The sequence below is a fragment of the Sceloporus undulatus genome, chromosome 2 (assembly GCF_019175285.1).
Source record: "Sceloporus undulatus isolate JIND9_A2432 ecotype Alabama chromosome 2, SceUnd_v1.1, whole genome shotgun sequence".
Taxonomy (NCBI): domain Eukaryota; kingdom Metazoa; phylum Chordata; class Lepidosauria; order Squamata; family Phrynosomatidae; genus Sceloporus; species Sceloporus undulatus.
The window spans coordinates 331,276,893-331,297,189 of NC_056523.1; positions in this window are offsets into that span (position 1 = coordinate 331,276,893).

The following is a 20,297-nucleotide window of genomic DNA, read 5'->3' on the forward strand; positions in this document are numbered from 1 at the left end:
TATTTTATTTTTGACTGACAATCCCATAATGCCTCTCCAGCCAAACAAGCTGTTATCCAAAAAAGGAAATTTTCCTCAATCACTGAATTGAAATTATGTCTCCCTGCTAGCACCAAGAAGAGACAGCTAAGAGCATCATGTAGTAGCCAGAAAAGCCAATGCAATCCTAGGCTGCATCAGCAGGACTGTAGAGTCTAGATCAAGGGAAGTCATAGCACCACTCTATTCTGCTTTGATCTCCTGGAATACTGTGTCCAGTTCTGGGCACCACAGTTCAAGAGGGATATTGACAAGCTGGAGGGTGTCCAGAAAAGGATGACCAAAATGGTGAAGGCTCTAGAAACCACCAAGCCATATGAAGGGATGCTTAGGGAGCTGGGTCTGTTTAGCTGGAGAAGGGAAGGCCCTGTTTATTTGATAGCCCATTTTATTTGAAGGGGTGTCCTATTGAGGATGGAGCAAGCTTGTTTTTCTGGTGCTGCAGAGAATAAGACATGGAACAATGGATGCAAGCTACAGGAAAAGAGATTCCATCTCAATATTAGTAGGAACATCCTGATAGTAAGAGCTGTTCAACAGTGGAAGACTTTCCCTCGAAGGGTGGTGGAGTCTCCTACTTTGGAGACTTCTAAACAGAAGCAAGGAGACATTGTTGGAAATGCTTTGATGGTGTCTCCTGGCATGGCAGAATGGAGTTGGAAGAGTTGGCCCTTTGGATCTCTACCAGTTCTATGCCTCTACCATCCGGATCCATTTTCACTGAAGAAAGAGACCATCACACATCTGGCCCTTGGCCTGCTTTTTTCTCTCCTTCTTAGGTGTTGGCTTTCTATATCTCATGGATGTATCCATGCTGCACAATTATAACAGTGTGAAAGCATTTGAACTGTAGAGACCCAGTGAAATGAGCATTGAACTACAACTCTGAAGACCGGGGCTTGAATCCCCATTCGGCCACGGAAACCCACCTTGATGACCCTGGACAAGTCACATTCTCTCAACCTCAGTGGAAGGCAAAGGTAAACTCCCTCTGAACAAATAAGGCCAAGAAAACCCTGTGACAGGTTCACTTTAAGGTGTAAATCAAAAACATCTTCAAATAACAACAGCAGCAGCAGCAACAACAACAACAACAACAAGCACTTTAACACCTGTGGTCCCACCCTATGGAATTCTGAAATCTAGTAGGGAGATATAGTTAGAATTCTGTATGGGAGAGCACACTGAACTATAACACTAGAAGAGCCATTCAATGGAGAATTTTAAACGCCTCACAAATCCCAGAATTCCCTAAGATGGAGCCACAACAGTACAAGTGACATCCAGGTGCCATAATTGCATGGCATAGATGCATCCCATCTTCCTGATATTAAGTCCCAGGCTTCTTCTTGGCAGAGAGAGCTCCATCTCTTGGGCCCATCTTTGTATTCATCCATCGAATCATGCAGCCAGCAGTGACATATAGTTGCTCAGAACCACGGCTGGGGAGAGGAAAGTCAGACAAGGTTAAAGCCTACAGCAATGCATCTAACTCAGTCTAGTTGTGCTGTTTTCACAATCACAGAGTATCTGTAAAGCAAGACTTTATTCATAAAAATCCAGGGAGTGGAGAGGCAGATGTTACTCTCTCCTTCATTCAGAAAACTGTTAGGCCACTGTTCAGTTCTGGAGCTGACTACTGATCCAGGCAGGGGCATCACAATGGGAATGAAGAGGATATGGACCATACGAGGTGACACTTTGGGGTGGGTGACACCTAGGGTTGCCATAAGTCAGGACCTCCAAACCAGGACAAATGTAGGAGAAATGTAGGACAAGATTTTCAAATGTAGGATACATTTTTTTAAAATGGAGGACACACAAAAAAATTGATGCTTTTTTAAAAATGTTAATATAAATGCATCTTTCTTAGGCATGATTAAAATGGAGGACATTTTGGCATTATTCCTAGACAGATGGCAGAAATGTATTTCCTTTTCTGGCCAAACCACCCCCCTTCATTCTAAAACACACACAATAGCACATTTGAGCATTGAACATGGCTTTACTTAACATGGCCTCTTGCATATTTCAGAGGCTTATTCCATAACCAAACCCCTTGGGTTTAACACTTAGCATGGTTTAACGTGGCTATGTATATTGAACATGTCAAGGTGGTTTCACAAGAAGTGGATTTGCCATTTCAGGTTTCTTGTGCCAAGTGTACTTCTCAGAAGTGTGTACTTGGTCAAGGGAAAGCACAAAAAATACACCAAAAACACACCTTGGAAGGTGACACTGTCTCAGCTTCAGAAACAGTGCACGCATGCCTCAGAAGCTGATGGATATCAATATCACCATCCTCATCATCATCACTATCACTGTCCAAGCAAGCCAGGCTTGTTAGCATTCAAAGCACCCAAATGCATTTTGGAAAGTCACACCATCTCGGCTTCAGAAAGAGTGAGCGCATGCCTCAGAAGCTGATGGATATCAATATCACCATCAATATCAATATCACCACCAGAAGGCTGGGTTGTATATATTTAATAACAAAAATAAAATAAAATAAAATAAAATAAAAACCAAGGCTGGGTTGTATATTTTTAATAATATAAATATGGATTGAGACTATTAGCCACTCTGATTGCCTTTTTGGCTGAAGGGTGGGGTATAAATACCATAAATAAATAAAAATAATTAATACATAAATTTAAAATAAATAAATCAAGCCAGACCTGAACTGGCCACTCACCTCCCCGCTTCCGCCTCCTCTTCATATTTTGTGCCAGGAAATGGCACTTTCCCCTCCCCCTGGCCAGAGGCCTTGATCCTCCTCCTCCTCCTTTGCCTCCTCCTCCTCCTCCTCCAAAGCTCACTGGCCAATGGCAGACTGGGGCTGGAAACAGGCCAGCCCCTGCTCTTCTGCCATTGGCCAGAAGGCTTAGGGGACAAGCGCTACCCTTTAAGCCCCACCTGTGAGCGTGCAACAGGGGCAAGCATGCGCGCTGCTGTTAACCACGGCCCAGGCAAGTGGCGCAGCAGCTGTGCTGGGGGGGAGGAGGAGGAGCGGAGGAGGAGTAGGGTGGCGCAGCCATGGAGGAGGAGGAGAAGGAGGTGGGTGGCCGGCCAGCCGCGTTAGTGGCCGTGGCAATGGCTGCATGAGTGCACCTGGCTCAGAGGCCGGGAGCAAAGCCAGGATTTGGGGAGAACCAGGCCGGGGCAGGCCCAGTTCCCCCAAAAGCGGGAATTTCACAGGGGCTGCCGGGTTATGGCATCCCTAGTGACACCTGGTCGGGCCTCTATGCACTGCAACCACTGGGGAGAGTGAAGTGCTGCTGCCACCCAGCAGACCCTTTTGAGTCTACAAATCCCAGTATTCCTGGGTCTACAAATCCCAGATTACCCACACATTGTTCAGGTTTCTCCATTGCAAAGGATGGGGTCGTGGAAGGGGCTGATGGGCAGGAGCAGCTCACATCCACCAGTAGTTGCAGCAGGCAAAGGAGGACAGTTGAGGGTTGTGCCAGGCAGCTTGGGCAGGATAGGCAGAGTTGCAAAGCAGCCAGGAGTGGGAGGTTGGAAGGTCAACACATTTCCATGCCTGCTGCTCCTGCTTCTACTAGCTCACCTTTCCTCCCTCTTTCTCCCCATATTGTCTCCCCTGGAGTGGCTGACTGTTGGGGGGTAACATGAGTTTTCCACACTGGGGTGCAGAGACGTAGCCAAGGGGGGGTTCTTGGGGTCTGGACCCCCCCCCCTTCTATTAGAAAAATGAATGGTGTGTGCTGCTGCGCCGCCGCATCCAAGCCCCATTATAATGGTGGCACTTAATCTGGACCCCCCCCCTTCCTAAAATCCTAGCTTCGTCCCTGTGGGGTGACACTACCCTTTGTGATGCCCCTGATTCCAGGGTCTCCTCAAAATGTTGCTCATAAACCTGAAACAAGTTTACTGCATTAAGATCAGTTTTATTGGTGGCAACTGATAGAGCAGGCGGTCTACAGTGGAGACACATCCCTGACTGACATTCTAATTGGCTGGCTAAATGGAGAACCCCTGGGCTAAGGTGCACACAGGCACTCTGGGTAATGCCAATGAATGGTGGGATTCCCAAGGGTTATTACGAAGTGCAGAAGCAAACAAAGAAAATCAAAGCAAATAGGTCTGGCCTATTCCTCCACCCACCCAACTATGAGAACTGTGCATGCAGGTTAGTAGCAGAGGAAAATCCAATCCTCCAATCTGTTCAAGGCTTTCATGTGTTTTCTTAATCTCAAACTACCAAACAAATGCAAAGCAGTCTCTAGCAAGGTCACTAATATAGATTAATACAGGGGTAGGCAATCTTTTTGAGCCGGGGGTCGGGTTGCTGTCCCTCAGACAACTGGGGGGGCCGAAGCCAAAAAATAAATAATTTAAAATAATTTAAAAATTTTAAATAAATAAACAAACCGGGACAAATGTAAGACAACATTTTCAAATGGTAGACACTTCTTTTAAAAAAAGTGGAGGACACGCAAAAAAATTTGCTGATTTTTTAAAAAATGTTAATATAAATGCATGTTTCTGAGGTGTCTATAGACAATTGCCCCCCTTGCCCCTGTGTGCGAGAGGCCAAAGGCCCCGACGGCAATCGGTGGCAGGACCGGGCTGGGGCCGGTCCCAAGGCCTTGCCGGGCCGCATCCGGCCCGCGGGACACAGGTTGCCTACCCCTGGATTAATACTTCCTGTGTCTCTGGGCAGTTGTTAACATTTGGCAACAAGGCTAACAAGGGCTGCATCTATACTGTAGAAATAATGCAGTTGGACACCACTTTAAGTGTTGCCCCTCCATCCTATGGAACCCTGGAATTTGTAGTTTTCCAAGGTCTTAAGCCTTCTCTTCCAAAGGGTTCTGCTGTCTCACCAAACTAGAAATCCCAGGATTCTGTAGGATGCAGTCATGGCAGTTAAAGTGGTGTCAAACTGCATTATTTCTACAGTGCAGATGCACCAAAGGATTCCAAAACCCCATATGAAGCCCAACTCACTACAGCTGCCTTCATGAGCTTTCATAGGGGCTCAACAGACACCCTGAAAGAGTGGGCTGGAGGCACCCATTTCTGCCTCTGAGGGATGCCACAGTAGCCAAACTGCACAGCTTCTCTGTGCACCAAAAAGAACCCTAAAAAAGCAGGTCTTTTTGGTGCACTTGGCGGACACCATGAGTGTGCCATTGGCACACTGTCATACGTTGATGACGCAAGTGTGGTGCCGTGATGTGCAGATGCTGCACCGCGCTTGTGGCATTATGGCAGCCCCCATGTGGATGGGAGGCCGCCATGATGGCACCGCTGCCACACACTAGGCTCAGGATCATGCAGTCATTTCACGATCCTGAGCCTTAAAATCGGTCCCAGACTGCCGCTTTTCAGGCCATAGAGTTAACTCTAGTTCCTCAGATGTATTTGTGCATGTAAAGAGATGCAAAAGATCTCTTTACATACTGATTTTACTGACAAACATGGCTGTATTTTTTTAATTCTACAGCTGCCTTGTTAGTCTTTGGAGAACACACTTATCCAGAGGCCAGCTTAGCCTCCTGCAGCAGATAGTTCCAGAGGATACCAAACGAGGCTGTGATAGTAGCAGGATTGAGAGAAATCTCTCCCCCCAAAGATCGTAGGGCTCTGGCATGTTCATATGGGGAGATATGGTTCTTCAAATAGTCTGGCCCTAAACCGTATGCTTCAATCTGAAAGGAATCATAGAATCATAGAGTTGGAAGAGACCACAAGTCCAACCCCCAGCCATGCAGGAAATCCAAATCAAAGCATCTCCGACAGATAGCCATCCAGCCTCTGCTTAAAGACCTCCAAGGAGGGAGATTCCACTACAGTTTCCTAGGAAGGAGTGTGTTCCACTGTCGAACAGAGAGCTGGTTTGTCAGCTGGCACCAAGATATCACACAAGAAGCACAAATGTCAAGGGCAAGAAGCCGTCTGTTCCACTGCAGCTCACCAGGGACTCTCTCGAGTGTGGCTGGATGATGCACTTCAATATTTCAGCAGCAGCTTTTCTGGAAGCGAGCACTTAATGAAGAGAGGATGATATATAGAGCAGCTCCAGGGCCCAGAGATTGTGCAGCAGAGCAAGACTGGAAGCCGAGAGCAGCACAGTACAGAGGAGGGAAAGAGTTTGTGTACAAAGGGAGCTTTGTTTGTAGCACCACTGAGGTCTTCTCTGATGTGATGTCCAACTGGAGCATGTCCAAAGGAGGGCAACTAAAATGGTGAAGGGACTGGAAACCATGCCCTATGAGGAACAACTTAGGGATGTTTAGCCTGGAGAAGAGAAGGTTGAGGTGATATGATAGCCCTGTTTAAATATTTGAAGGGTTGTCATGTTGAGGAGGAAGCAAGCTTGTTTTCTGCTGCTCCAGAGACTAGGACCCGGAGCAATGGATGCAAGCTGCAGGAAAAGAGATTCCACCTCAACATTAGGAAGAACTTCCTGACAGTAAGGGCTGTTTGACAGTGGAACACACTCCTTCCTCGGAGTGTAGTGGAGTCTCCTTCCTTGGAGGTCTTTAAGCAGAGGCTGGATGGCCATCTGTTGGGGATGCTTTGATTTGGATTTCCTGCATGGCAGAATGGGGTTGGACTGGATGGCCCTTGCGGTCTCTTCCAACTCTATGATTCTATGATTCTATGGTCCAGCTTTGTCCTTGGCCACCATTCCTTCTTTAAAGTCCCCTTTTCTCCCCATCATTCATCAGCCTCATTTGCCTCCTTCTGCCCTTTCAAGGACAGCTGTGAGCCTTTCTCCCCAAAATGGAAAAGAGAGAACTCTGGGCAGAGGACAGCCAAGCCATCTTGAGGGGGAGAGACGAGGCCTGGCCTGGAAAGACTAAGAGCCCTCCCCCCGACCACCATCTTGAGGGGGAGAGAGGCCTTGCAATTTTTTGTATTGTATTGCAATTTTTTACTGTACACCGCTATGATCATTGCGGAATAGTGGTCTATAAATAAAACTTATTATTATTATTATTATTATTATTATTATTATTATTATCATCATCATCATCCCCTAAGGCTTTTTCATCCACCTATATAGTGAGCAGAGCTGCCCAAAACAAGACATGTTCCTAAGTCTCAAAGCCTGGTAGGACTCCCCCAAATCTCCCTCTTTCCCCTGAAGGGGAATTTGAAGTCCAGGCAAGAGCACTGCCCTTAATTTAAAAGATTTATACCCCTACAGGGAAAAGAATTAACAACTAGGCTGGCCACAGCTATTGTTACTACAAGGCATGTCAAAACCTGGGACTCAGAAGCTGATTGCTGGGACTGCTGGAGGATTCTATTTCCTGTATTGCCATGTATTTTATATGTATTATCCTATTATTTCTTAGATTGTACGCCATAGGCAGGCTTACTCTTATATATTTATTGTTTTGTGTACAGCGCTGTGCAAATCTACAGCGCTATATAAATAAATAATACTAATAAAATACCAATACTAGTCAAGCCTCACCTGGACTCCTGCATTCATTTCACAGTGCCTCATTTAAAGAAGGGTACAGAGAGGTTGGAACAGGCTCAGAGAAAAGCAACAGGCCCGATGGTTTCAAGTTACAGGAGGGTAGATTTAAAAAAACATTAAAAGGATCTTCTTGACAGTGCAAGCTGTTGGGCATTGGCACCAATTGCCTAGAGACATGATGGGATTTAATTCTCTAGACAGCTCCAAAAAGTGGCTAGAGATAGTTTAGCTGGGGATCCTGTACAGAGCAGGGGGTTGGATCTGATGGCCTCTGGGGACCCCTTCTACCTCTAGGCTTCTATAGCTTCTTTGATTCTGGGATCCTACCCACCTCTGGTGTCAGGATTCAGTGGGGAGAAATGGTCTGCCTAGGGAAAATCGAGCCCTTTCACAGCTCAACCCTCCATAGCAAACAAATTGTCCCCTGGAAATTCCCCCAACCTGGTATATATTTCTGGGGGTGGACTATCTTAACCTATCCCTCAGTCCTGCAGAGAGGATCTGCTACCACCAAACCTAGCATCACAATGAAACAGTTGATGGCAACAATAAGATTAGAATTCAGAGACATAGCCATGTTAGTCTGGAATATCAATATGCAATAGGATCTTGTAGCACCTTTGAGACTAACGGATTTATCACATGAAGGAGATTGGGAGTTTATCCCATGAATATCCTGGAAAAATTGTGTAATTATGCATAATGATTTTACACAACATCACACAAAATCTGCCATTAAAGTGGTCACAAAGAAACATTAACACATGTCTTTTTACTTTTGGGATTTCAGCGACAATGCATTTCCGATATCACTTTATTTGTGCAATTGCATGTGATAGTCATTCGCACAATTACTCGCCATTTTTGTTTTATTTGTGGGATACTTTAAATGTGCTTTAATCTCTCTTTAATGCCAAAATTAACCCCAGTGTGATAAACTCCTAACAGAGGGAAAGACATTGTAGCATAACATCTAAGGAAGTAGACCTAGTCACACAGTTAGTCTTAAAGGTGCTCCAAGATCTTTCTGCATACTAGCAATGAGATTGTTCAAGAGCCCCCAAACAGATCATCTGCCTGCCCAACAACATAAACCAGGTTCAAGATGTGCCTTTTCACACAGAATCTTAAAATGATGGGAACAGGAGACACCTGGGAAAACACACGCAAGGTATCTAGCCCTGAAGGAGTGTCATAGAATCCTAGAGTTGAAAGAGACCCACAGGGCCAACCAACCCAACCTCTGCTCAGTGCAGGGTCACCACCTAGAGCACTCCCAGGAGGTAGCTGTCCAGCTTCATGACATCCAGAGAAGGAGGCCCCACCCCCTCTCAAAGAATAACAGAATCCTAGAGTTGGAAGAGAAGAGGGCATCCATTCCAACCCCCTTCTGCCATGCAGGAAAACACAATCCAAGTCCACCCTGTGACTGATGGCCACCCAGCCTCTGTTTAAAAACAAGCCTCCAAAGAAGGAGGTTCCACCACACTTCAAGGCAGCAGCATCTTCCACCGTTGTGCCCTTTCTTACTTCTTTCCTTTGTTTAGTATGCATTGCCTTCTTCATTATTTATGAGTCAATTGATTCTGCATTAGGCATTCTGCAGTTATGTTTGCTCTTCCCCAACCCTGTCCCTGGGTTTGTTTTGATTCCTGGCTGTTCAATAAACATTCCCCTGAGAAAAATAATTATGTGTGAACTTGGGTTACTAGGAGCAATTTTGCTGCAGGCAGGGTGCAAAAACCTCCTATATGCATGTGCCCTCAGGATGTGGGTCAGGTTATACCATGCATCAGGAGAGCAACCCCAGCAACAAGCTGGGAAAATCCAGTATCCCCAAGCCCTGGAGTGGGCAGAGTATGACCTGGGGGCTGCATCAGCCTAACAAAGATGTTTTTGCAGGCTTTGATCCCTCCAGATTCCCCAGGATCCCCTCTTTTCTGTCTAAAAGTATCCTATGATTCTTTGAGTTGGAAGAGACCCCAAGGAAAATCCAGCCCAAACCCTTTCTGCCATGCAGGAAGACACAATCCAAGCACTTCCAGCAGATGGCCATCCAGCCTCTTTAAAAACCTCCAAAGAAGGAGGCTCCATCATCCTCTGAGGCAGCAGCATCTTCTGCTGTCAAACAGTTCTTACTGTCAGGAAGTTTTTCCTAAGGTTTAGGTACAATCTCTTTTCCTGTAGTTTGCATCTATTGCTCCATGTCCTAGTCTCCAGAGCAGCAGAAAACAAGCTCCCTCCATCCTGAATATGACATCTCTGCAAATATTTAAACGTGCCTATCATGTCACCCTTTCTCTTCTCCAGGTTAAACATACCTAGCTCCCTCAGCTATTCCAGACCTTCCCCAATTTTGGTCAGCCTCCTCTGGACACAATCCAACTTGTCAATCTCCCTCTTGAATTGTGGTGCCCAGAAGTGGACACAGTATTCCAGGTGAGGCCTGACCAAATCTGAATAAAGTGCCACCATTACTTCCGTTGATCTAGGTACTACACTCCTATTGATGCACTCTAGAATCACATTGGCTTTTTTAACTGAACGTGACTCAAGTCAAAAGGTCTATGTTAAAACAGAATGAAGCTATCACTCATGTTGGAAACACTCTGTCTTTCACAGCAGGTATTCATGCAATTTCATAGTAACACTGCTGAGCCTTGGTTAGGCAGAAGACTGTTTCCAGTTCAGCCTTTTCCATCTAATCTTATAAGCACAAAGATGTTGAGGGTAAACACATGGAGGGGAAAGTAAGGACTGTCTTTTCTTGTTGAGGGAGATGCCCTAACCATTCCCACCATCACACATCCAAACACACATGCACACTGCAGAATGGATGGTGAAGGGAAAAGTAACATGGCATTGCATGGGCTAACCTAGACAAATGCATGCATCTCTATTTAATTGTCTATCTTGGTACTGAGAAATTTATTCCAAAAGAACAAACACTGTGAATGCTATTACATAGTCTAACTCGTTTGCCATGTTGCCAACAGACTGGAGAATGGTTACCTAGCAAGGACTGGAGAATAGTTGTTTACCTTAAAGGAGGCTGTACATGACCAACTGATGCCTAGAAGTCCACACTGACCAAGAGTGGGACTATTACTTCCCTTAGTAATAGTGCAGTGGGCCCTTCCTTTACGCGAGGAATCCATTTCGCCCCCCCCCCCCACGTAAGGGAATTCCACGTATGCTCAAGCCCCATTGAAGATAATGGGGCTCATGCACGTGGCAGCGGTGCTCACCATTACACCTTCCGGACGTGCCGAGGCTTCTTCTGGCATGGACTTCCAGCATATGCTGGAGTCGCATAAGGTGAGCCCGCGTATAACGCAGGCACACAGTGTAGTAAAGGGGTGACCCTTATATAAAATGGCAAACCCAAGGTTTGCTTTTTTGGATTTTTTTTTTTCCCAAAATATTTTCAAGCTATGGATGGTTCAGTCGGTGGATGTGGAATCTGTGGATACGGAGGGCCTACTCTGTAGTGAAAATTTTCAACTGCTTTTGCGTTAAATTTGTAAGATGCCTTGAGTCCCAAACTGGGGAGAAAGTGAGACATGATGATGATGATGATGATGATGATGATGATGATGATGATGATGGAGAAAGGTAACTCGGGAGGAACTAAGGTGATCTGAGCCTGCTGATGCATTCTTCTGCATGCTCTCTCCTTGTATCTCTTGACCTTCTGGCCCTCTCCATGGTGCTGTAATCTCTCCACTTTCACACTCCTTCCAGCAGCTGTCAGGCTCCAGAAGATGCTGCAAATGGAAAGGGAAGGAGGCAGGGCTGAAAAAGCAGCTTTGCAAGGAGGAAGAGGAGGAGGAGGTTCAAGGAGAGCTAAAGGCAAAAATGACAGATCTGAGTGGAGCCTGGAAAGAGGGAGCCAGAGACAAGAGTTTGGAGAAGGAAAGAGTAGGTTAAGGGAAGGAGGATGAGCCTTGCAATTTCGGTATCCTGGCATGCTTGCACCAGGTGGAGGCAGAAGGTACAACTGGGGTGAGTGGGGGGCTGACCACACACCCTGAGCCCCCTCAGCACACATTGAGATGGGGGCTGGATAGGGATGTAATGCTTTGTAAATTTTGTTCTCACAAGTAGCAAAAAAGTTGGTTGAAAATGGCACACATTTTCAAACACCATTCACAGTTCAGAACATATTCTGAGCCCCCCAAAATTGCATATGAATTTTATTTATTTATTTATTTTGAATAGAAAATAGCGTTTTCTGCACAAAAAAACAAGCTTTCTGCACAGAAATGTCATTTCAGCATTTCTCATCCATCCAAGAGGTTCTGCATTTTCAAACATTTTTCAATGGTATACTTTACAATACACATGTAAGAGTAACATAGTTGTTGTTTTTCTGTTGTTGTTAACAGTGAACAATGGGCATATCCAGCTGAAAGGTACACAGAATAGTGCTTGAATGGGCATAGCCTCTATAGGTTGCTTCTGCAAATTTTACATTGCTCTGTCACAATGGGTTGCCAGCCATGTGCATAAACCACTGATCCACACATGTAGCACTCTGCTGCTATTCAGTATAGGGCTTCTGTCATATAGGGCTTGCATAATCTAACTCTGCCAACGGATATTTATGCTATGCTGAAACAATGTACGTAAGATCTTAGCCCATGGCTAGTTAGTCTATTAAGGTCAGAAGTTTTAAAACGGATGTCCTGGCCTCTCAAATATCTGACCGCTTACTTATTACAAGTGTGGTGTGTTTTCATATTGCTTTATTTGGCATGCTACTGGTATAATTAATATAATTTGCATTTTTATCTGCATAATTTAGTACAGTTTTACTGGAACCTTGTTAATTATGTGTGAAGTTGCCATGCATATCAATCCTGAGTCAAACAAATGCAAGTGTTCCCTCCGCATGGCAAGAACATGTCCTTTGTATTCTACCAATTCTGTGCATGCGTTCATTCTTGCTCCTGTTGACTGTGGCAGCCTTTCATTCAAGCCTTCCTGCCTGTCAGCTGAAACCCTTCATCTGTTCTCAACACTTTTATTAGCTTAATAATTATTTATGCATTCATCATGTTACACCACTCTATTTCGCTCCCGCTTTGTGCGGCTGAGTTTAAGCAGCTCTTTCTGCTACAGCGGACTAACCAGCTGCCCTTTTGGACATTGGCAGGAATCCTGTGGGAATCTTATGCATGTGTACCTTCCCTTATGGACATTCTTGTCAAATGCAGATACCAACATTCAGTTTAAGGTTACATGCACAGTGAATGCACATGTAGTGGCAGATTCGGGTGCACAATGTTGCCTTTCAATTCAAGAATTGTGTGCCACAGTCAATGTGTAAAGAGATTAATAGAATTGTGTACCACAGTCAATGTGGAGAGATTAATAGTACTTAACCCAAATGTGTGATTTCAGCTACATTTACAGTGGACCCTAGGTATCCGCTGGGGTTTGGTTCCAGGATACCAAAATCCATAGATGTTCAAGTCTCATTAAATTGAATGATGAGGTAAAATACGAGGTGTCCCTCATATAAAATGACAAAATCAAGGCTTGCTTTTGGGAATTTATACCTTTTTTGAAAAATCTCAAGCCATGGATGCTTGGATCTGTGGATAAGGAGGGCTGACTGTATTGACTATTTTGCCCTTGTATTCTCTACTCCTGGTTCTGATTCCTCCTCAGTCCTCCAAACCTCCCTTCTAATTCTCTCTAATGTGGGAACTCTTTGGGGGGGGGTCATCTAGACATTGTTTTCTTTAGCAAAGGATATAAATCATCTCGCTCACACATTCTGGCTTTGTTATTCACACGATGGAACTGCATCAGTGCACATCTCTGAAAGTCTGATTACTCACACATGCAAGCATTTGAATAAAAATGGAGTCGACGATGCAAATGCATTCAGAACATGTTCAAGGCATGCAGCATTTTATCCCAGGTCTATTTGGGTCTATTCGCATTGGTTATTCACAACAACAACAACAACAACAACAACAACAATAATAATAATAGAATTGAATTATATGCCTCCCACTCACTGGGAATCCGGGCGGCTTACAACAGAGGGGATAATAGATGGTTCCCTGCCCTCAGGCTTACAATCTAAAAAGACACAACACAAAAGGAGAAGGGAATGGTGAGGAGGGAGGGGACCAGGTCCAGCATTCTTCTCTCCCTCGGAGGCCTGGACCACTACTGATAATCTGGATCTTTTTGTAAAACTCTGGGGAAAACCCCACATCAATAAGTAGGGTTTTTGGCAGTGCCCTCCAAAAACTTAATCAGGTGCATTTGGGATGCCTGTGAACAATGGAGATTCAACCCAGATTCAAGTCCTACCTTTTTCTGGAATGGCCTACATTTTGCAATGCCTTTTCCTGCTTTGCGGTTATGACATCTGGTCAGCCTGCAAGTCTCTCACTCATAAAATATAAACAAAGATTGGGACTCTTTAACTGAGTTTTGTAAAGATTATTGGTCATAGAATAGCTATGTTTAAATTCAGTAATACAGATCTTAAATATAAACTACAGAAGAAGTGTAGACAACCAAGAGCGTGAGATCATAAGGGCAACAACGTAAAATAACTTGGGTACAAGATCATAAAATGAGGCCAATGTCTAGAAATAACTTCAGAATGCTTTTATTCAGGAAACTCTGTCAAAACAAAACAGTGGAAACTTTATTGGAAGGATAAAGGTAATGCCTCACATTAAAGATTCAAACATAGTTCTCATATCAAGAAAATACCAAGAAGAAGATAATGGAAAGAACTCATGCGGTATCAGGCACAGACAAGTGCATAAGAATTAAGCATGTAAAAGTTTAATACATACTCGCGAAAACACAGATTAAACATGCTGAAGAAAGCAATTACAACTAGAAGGTTTGTAAGAAAGAAAACTCTAAAAATGGCTTAATTCAGTGTTAAACAAAATGTATAGAAGTATAGAACTATAAGGGGGGAATGGGGAAATTTTAGAATAAAGTTTAAAGTACATAAAAAGTGCAAAGATAGAAAGAAGATAAGAAGATGTATAGAAACATGTACTCTGTAATGACAATAACTTGTTATGATGAAGTGCTATATTGTATTACAATGCAATATACTGTAATGCATAATGAAGAATGTGAGTACTGAATAAAAATATAAAAAAAATAAGTTAAAGCTGACTCAATGGCACATAAAAACAACATATTGTTGTTGTTGTTGTTATTGTTGTTTCCCTTTTTTTTCAATTAGGAACTCAAAGCATTTTATTTCTGTCCCTGACTTCCACTTATGAACCTGAGGCACTTTCATAAGGGATTTTCAAAGGTGTTGCTAAATTGGATTTTTGCATCGAAAGCACCCTGAGACTGGAGTGTGTGACACCTTTAAGAATCAGGAGACTTACAGAAATTACGCATTTTGTAATACTTTGTTTGAAAAGAAGGGTGGGATTTCATTATCAAAATGAATATGGAATATGGAATGTGGATTTAATAAAGCAAAGAATGTTTAGAAATAAAAAAAATATGAAGAGCAAATGCCAGTAGGTTTCAGAGGACTAAATTAGGCATCCAGAAACCTTGTATGGAGTTAGACAACCATGCGTTTAGGAAGTCAAAATGTAAAAGATGCACATTGAGTTAAAATGTGAAGAATATTGCACTCAATAATTTGTTACATTTTTTGTGTGTCTTAGGCTTGGTATAAAAATGTGCTTTATATTTTACTTTAAAATAAAAAACAAAATGCAAAAAAAAAAAAGAACAAACAGATTTGTTAGAGCATGAGTTTTCACCAATTACTGTACATTCCTCTTCTCCAGATGTACCTGAACACATGGATTTTAATCAAGCAATATTCATAATGATAATAAATCTGTTAGAATTCAAAGATAAAGTCATGTTAGTCTGTAGAATCAATATGCAGAGAGATCTTGTGGCATGTTTGAGACTAACTGAAAGAAAGAAATTGGCAGCAAAAGCTCATGCTGCCAGTTTCTTTCTTTCAGTTAGTCTCAAAGATGCTACAAGATCTCTCTACAAACAAATGTTAGTTCAACATAATTTTTAAAAGACACCCCAAGACTTTCTTTATAAGTCATGGAGATTCTTGGTGTTCATGAATCCCAGAGACATAACTTACAAACCATGCAAATACAGTGGTACCTCGGGATACGAAATACCCAGGTTACGAATTTTTCGGGATACGAAAAAATCCCATAGGGAATTATTGTTTCGGGTTACGAAAGTTTTTTCGGGTTACGAAAAAACTCCGGCGCTATTTTAAATGGAGCCGCGGCAGAGCCGCGGCTTTTTCCCCATTAGCGCCTATGGCATTTCGGCTTACGAAGGCTTTTCGGGTTACGAAAGCGGCCGCGGAACGAATTATTTTCGTAACCCGAGGCACCACTGTAGAAGATAAATAGAAAGAGGCTGCAGCACCATCTAGTGGGTCCTTCCATGGCTGATATCAGCACGAAAAACACACTTTGGGCCTGTTCACACTGGCAGAATAACCCGCGTTCGATTTGGGCTCTGCCCTGTATTGCAATCGCTTCCCAAAGGCCCCTTGTTCCCACTATGAAAAAAGGGCCTGTTTGGAAGCTATTTTTTCCTTTGGGATGCATGTCGTTCCCATGCCTCTCTGACTTCCCTCCCCTCTCATTTTTTCATTTCCTCATTTGTTTCTTCTCCCTCTCCTCCTTCTTTTCCTTCCTTCCTTCCTTCCTTCCTTCCTTCCTTCCTTCCTTCCTTCTGTTTCCTTCCTTCTTGCCTGCTGGGCCTCCACCGCTTCTCCCTGGCTGGCAGGGCCTGTGGCACTCCTGGATAGCCTCCACCGCTTTTCCTGGGACTAGTGTTGCTTCTGCTGCTATGCCACTGCCATTTGCCCCGTTCTTGCCTGGCGCGGCAGGAGCACCGCAAGCCCCGCCAGCCCAGCAGAAGGCAAGGAAGGAGGGGAAAGAAGGGGGAGAGGGAGAAGGAAGCCCTGCCAGCACTGGGCAAACCGTGGCGGCTTTCCCTGGAATGGGAGGAGGAGGAGAACGAGGAGCTGGAGGAGGGCGAGAGACCTTTTTTTTTTTTGCGATAGAACTGATCGCAAAATCGATCTATTGCTAAAGCAAGTAGCTGCTTTAGCAATAGATTGATTTTCTGATAAATTCTATGGCAACCCCCCCCCCCCCCCGATTCTGATCTGGCGTTCCCACTTATTGGGGACGCTTCAGAATCGATTATTACAGAAAACACCTTTCCCAAACTAGTGTTAGGAAACCCCGGACTATTTGAGTTTGCCCCAGACCTTTCCTCCTCTAGTCGATCAAAGGAGGATCAGAAGCTTGTTCAAATGGGAACGAGGGTCATCACACCTTGCAGCAAACTGTAGTGGGAATGGGCCTTTTAAATTGTTTGTTTCATGTGCAGCTTTCCTTAAAGATTTGTATACAGCTTCTCAGCCATTCTGTAAAGATGACCACTGTCTGACCCATTTTTTTAACATCACAAGTTGATGCATAAGTAAGACTTGGAATTTATCCAGACTGCAGAATCAAAGCAGTTTGGCACCACTTTGACTAAAGGTAAAGGTAATCCCTTAACATGAATGACTAGTCATAACCACTTTGCCTGCCATGACTTTCTCCTACAAAATCCTGGGCTGTGTAGTTTTGTGAGGAACCAGAGCTTTCTGACAGACCAGGCTGAATACCCGCACTACCAAACTACAAATCCCAGGATTCTGTAGGTAATAGTCATGGCAGTAAAACTGTGTCAAACCTATTCAGTGTGGCTACATACTTGGACAGTCCGTGATTCCCTGGAGAATCTGGTTTCCTGACTTTCATATCCAAACAAAGAATCACAGAGTTGGGAAGGACCCACAAGGGCCATATTCTGAGGACCCCAATGTTTTCTTTTTAAAAGGTTTTTAATTATGCTCAACTCTGAGAATTAGTTCTTGCTGGAAAGTCTAAGATACAAGAAGGCTGAACAATCCATAGCATTTAGTTTTGACCACTGTTTTGAAAACCATCATGGAAGCTAACTGGAGTCATATATACTGTACTTCCAAGGTAGGCTCTGAAAGGAAAAATGCAAATTGGGGGCAAATTTATTTTTTTGAAGAGATATATGACAGAAGGGATCATCTTGAGAGACAGTGGGAGCAACGCCACACTGCAGTTTGCCCTGCTTCAACCATTGACCATTGTGTTAAATGATGAGTTGTGGTAAAACATACCTGGAGGGCACCAGGATGGGGAAGGGTGGTGCAGTGGTTAGCGTTCCAGACTAGGCCAAGGGAGACCCAAATGAAAAAACCCTGTTTGAATATTTGTAGGGATATCATATTGAGGGGTGAGCTAGCTTGTTTTCTGTTGTTCCAAAGACTAAAACATGGAGCAATGGATGCCAACTCCAGGAAAACAGATTCCACCTCAACATTAGGAGAACCTTCCTAAGGGTAAGAGCTGTTTAGAAGTGGAAGACGCTACCTGCAAAGGTGATGGTGTTTCCTACTTTGGAGGTTTCTAAACAGAGTCTGGATGGCCATCGGTCACAGAGAGGGCTTAGACTGTGTGTTCTTGCATGGCAGGGGCTTGGACTCTTTTAAAGGGTATGGTTTTTAAGTGCTTTTATCATTTCAAATGCATTCTACCTTTTAAAAAAACGAATTGGTTAGTTTTAATATTGCAATTGTTTAATTCTATTTTAATGGTCACTTTTCTTAGTTTTTAATTTTACTATGCTTTAAACTATAAGCCACTTTGAGTCTCACTTTTTGGGGAAAAGTGGGATGTAAATAAATACAATGTTGAGATTTATGTTTTGAAAATAAGTTGGCTTTCTTTTGGTGCAGGTAGAGCATTTCCACTTTCTGAGGCAGCATCTGCACTGCAGAAATAATGCAGTTTGGCACTCCTTTTAACTGCCATGACTCCATGCTATGGAATCTTGGGATTTGTAGTTTGTTGTGGTACCAGGGCTCTCTGACAGAGAAGGTCACCAAAATAGAAATCCCAGAATCCCATAACATTGAGCCATGAATTCTCACATCTTGGATCAAACACTGATAGAAATGGGGACTGAAGCCAGGAAATCAGAAGATTAGGAATAGGGAGAGCAGCTATGAAAGAACAAGAAAAGACTCTAAAATACAAACATTCATAGAATCATAGAATCATAGAGTTGGAAGAGACCCCAAGGGCCATCCAGTCCAACCCCATTCTGCCATGCAGGAAATCTCAATCAAAGCATCCCCGACAGATGGTCATCCAGCCTCTGTTTAAAGACCTCCAGAGAAGGAGACTCCACTACACTCCGAGGAAGGAGTGTGTTCCACTGTCGGACAGCCCTTACTGTTCTAGTCTCTGGAGCAGCAGAAAACAAGCTTGCTCCCTTCTCAATGTGACATCCCTTCAAATGTTTAAACAGGGCTATCATATCACCTCTTAACCTTCTCTGAGCACAAAAGTGAGAATCATACAAGCCATTGTATCCCTATCCCTGGAGAAAAGAAGGTTAAGAGGTGATATGATAGCCCTGTTTAAATATTTGAAAGGATGTCATGTTGAAGAGGGAGCAAGCTTGTTTTCTGCTGCTCCAGAGAACAGGACCCGGAACAATGGATGCAAGCGACAGGAAAAGAGATTCCACCTGAACATTAGGAGGAACTTCCTGACAGTAAGGGCTGTTCGACAGTGGAATGCACTCCTTCCTCGGAGGGTGATAGAGTCTCCTTCCTTGGAGGTCTTTAAACAGAGGCTGGATGGCCATCTGTCAGGGATGCTTTGATTTGAATTTCCTGCATGGCAGGGGGTTGGACTGGATGGCCTTAGTGGTCTCTTCCAACTCTACGATTCTATGATTCTATGTATGGATGTGAGAGCTGGACAGTTAAGAAAGAAGATAGGAGGAAAATGTATGCATTTGACATATGGGGCGGGAGAAGAGTGCTGAGGATCCCATGAACAAAAGGATAAACAAATGGGTCTTGCAGCAGATCAAGCCAGAAATCTCCTTGGAAGCCAAGATGACAAAACTGAGGCTGTCATAGTTCAGGAACATCATGTGAAGGGAGGAAAATACAATATTGTATGGGAAAGGTGGAGAGAAGCAGAAAGGAAGGTCGCATGCCAGATGAAAGGACTTTATTAGGGAGGTCATAGGTATGGGTTAGCAGGAACTCAGCAGAGCAGTGGAAGACAGAAGCCATGGAGATGTCTCATCCACAAGGTCACCAGAGATCAAGAATGACTTGATGATAGTTAACAACAAACGAAGAAACTAGATGAGATTCTCAAATGTGAAGGTACATCATTGAACACCAAGTTGTAGCAGGTTCAGAGGAGGGCAACAAGGATATTAAAGAGGGATGGAAAACAAAGCCTATGAATGATTGAAGAAGTTGGTCATGTTAAGCCTGGTGAAGAGAAGATGGAGGACTGACACAATGGCACACTTGAAATACCACAAGGGCTGCCATAGAGTAGGGGGGGGAGTTTGTTTTCTGCTGCCCCAGAGAGAAGGATCGGGTGTCATGGTTTTACATTACAGGAGGAAAGACTTGGATTGAACATTAGAAGGAACTTTTTGACAGTGGAAGCAGTGGAACCACTTGCCTAGAAGGGTGGTGGGGTCTGCTTCTCTGGGCATCTTCAAAAGAGGCTGGAGAGCTCCCTCCTGGGGATGCTCTAGCCCAGTGGTTTCCACCCTTTGGTCCTCTAGATGTTTTGGATTTCATCTTCCATAATCTCTGGTTGTTGGCCATGTTGGCTGGAGCTTCTGGGAGTTAAACCAAAGGTTGGGAACCACT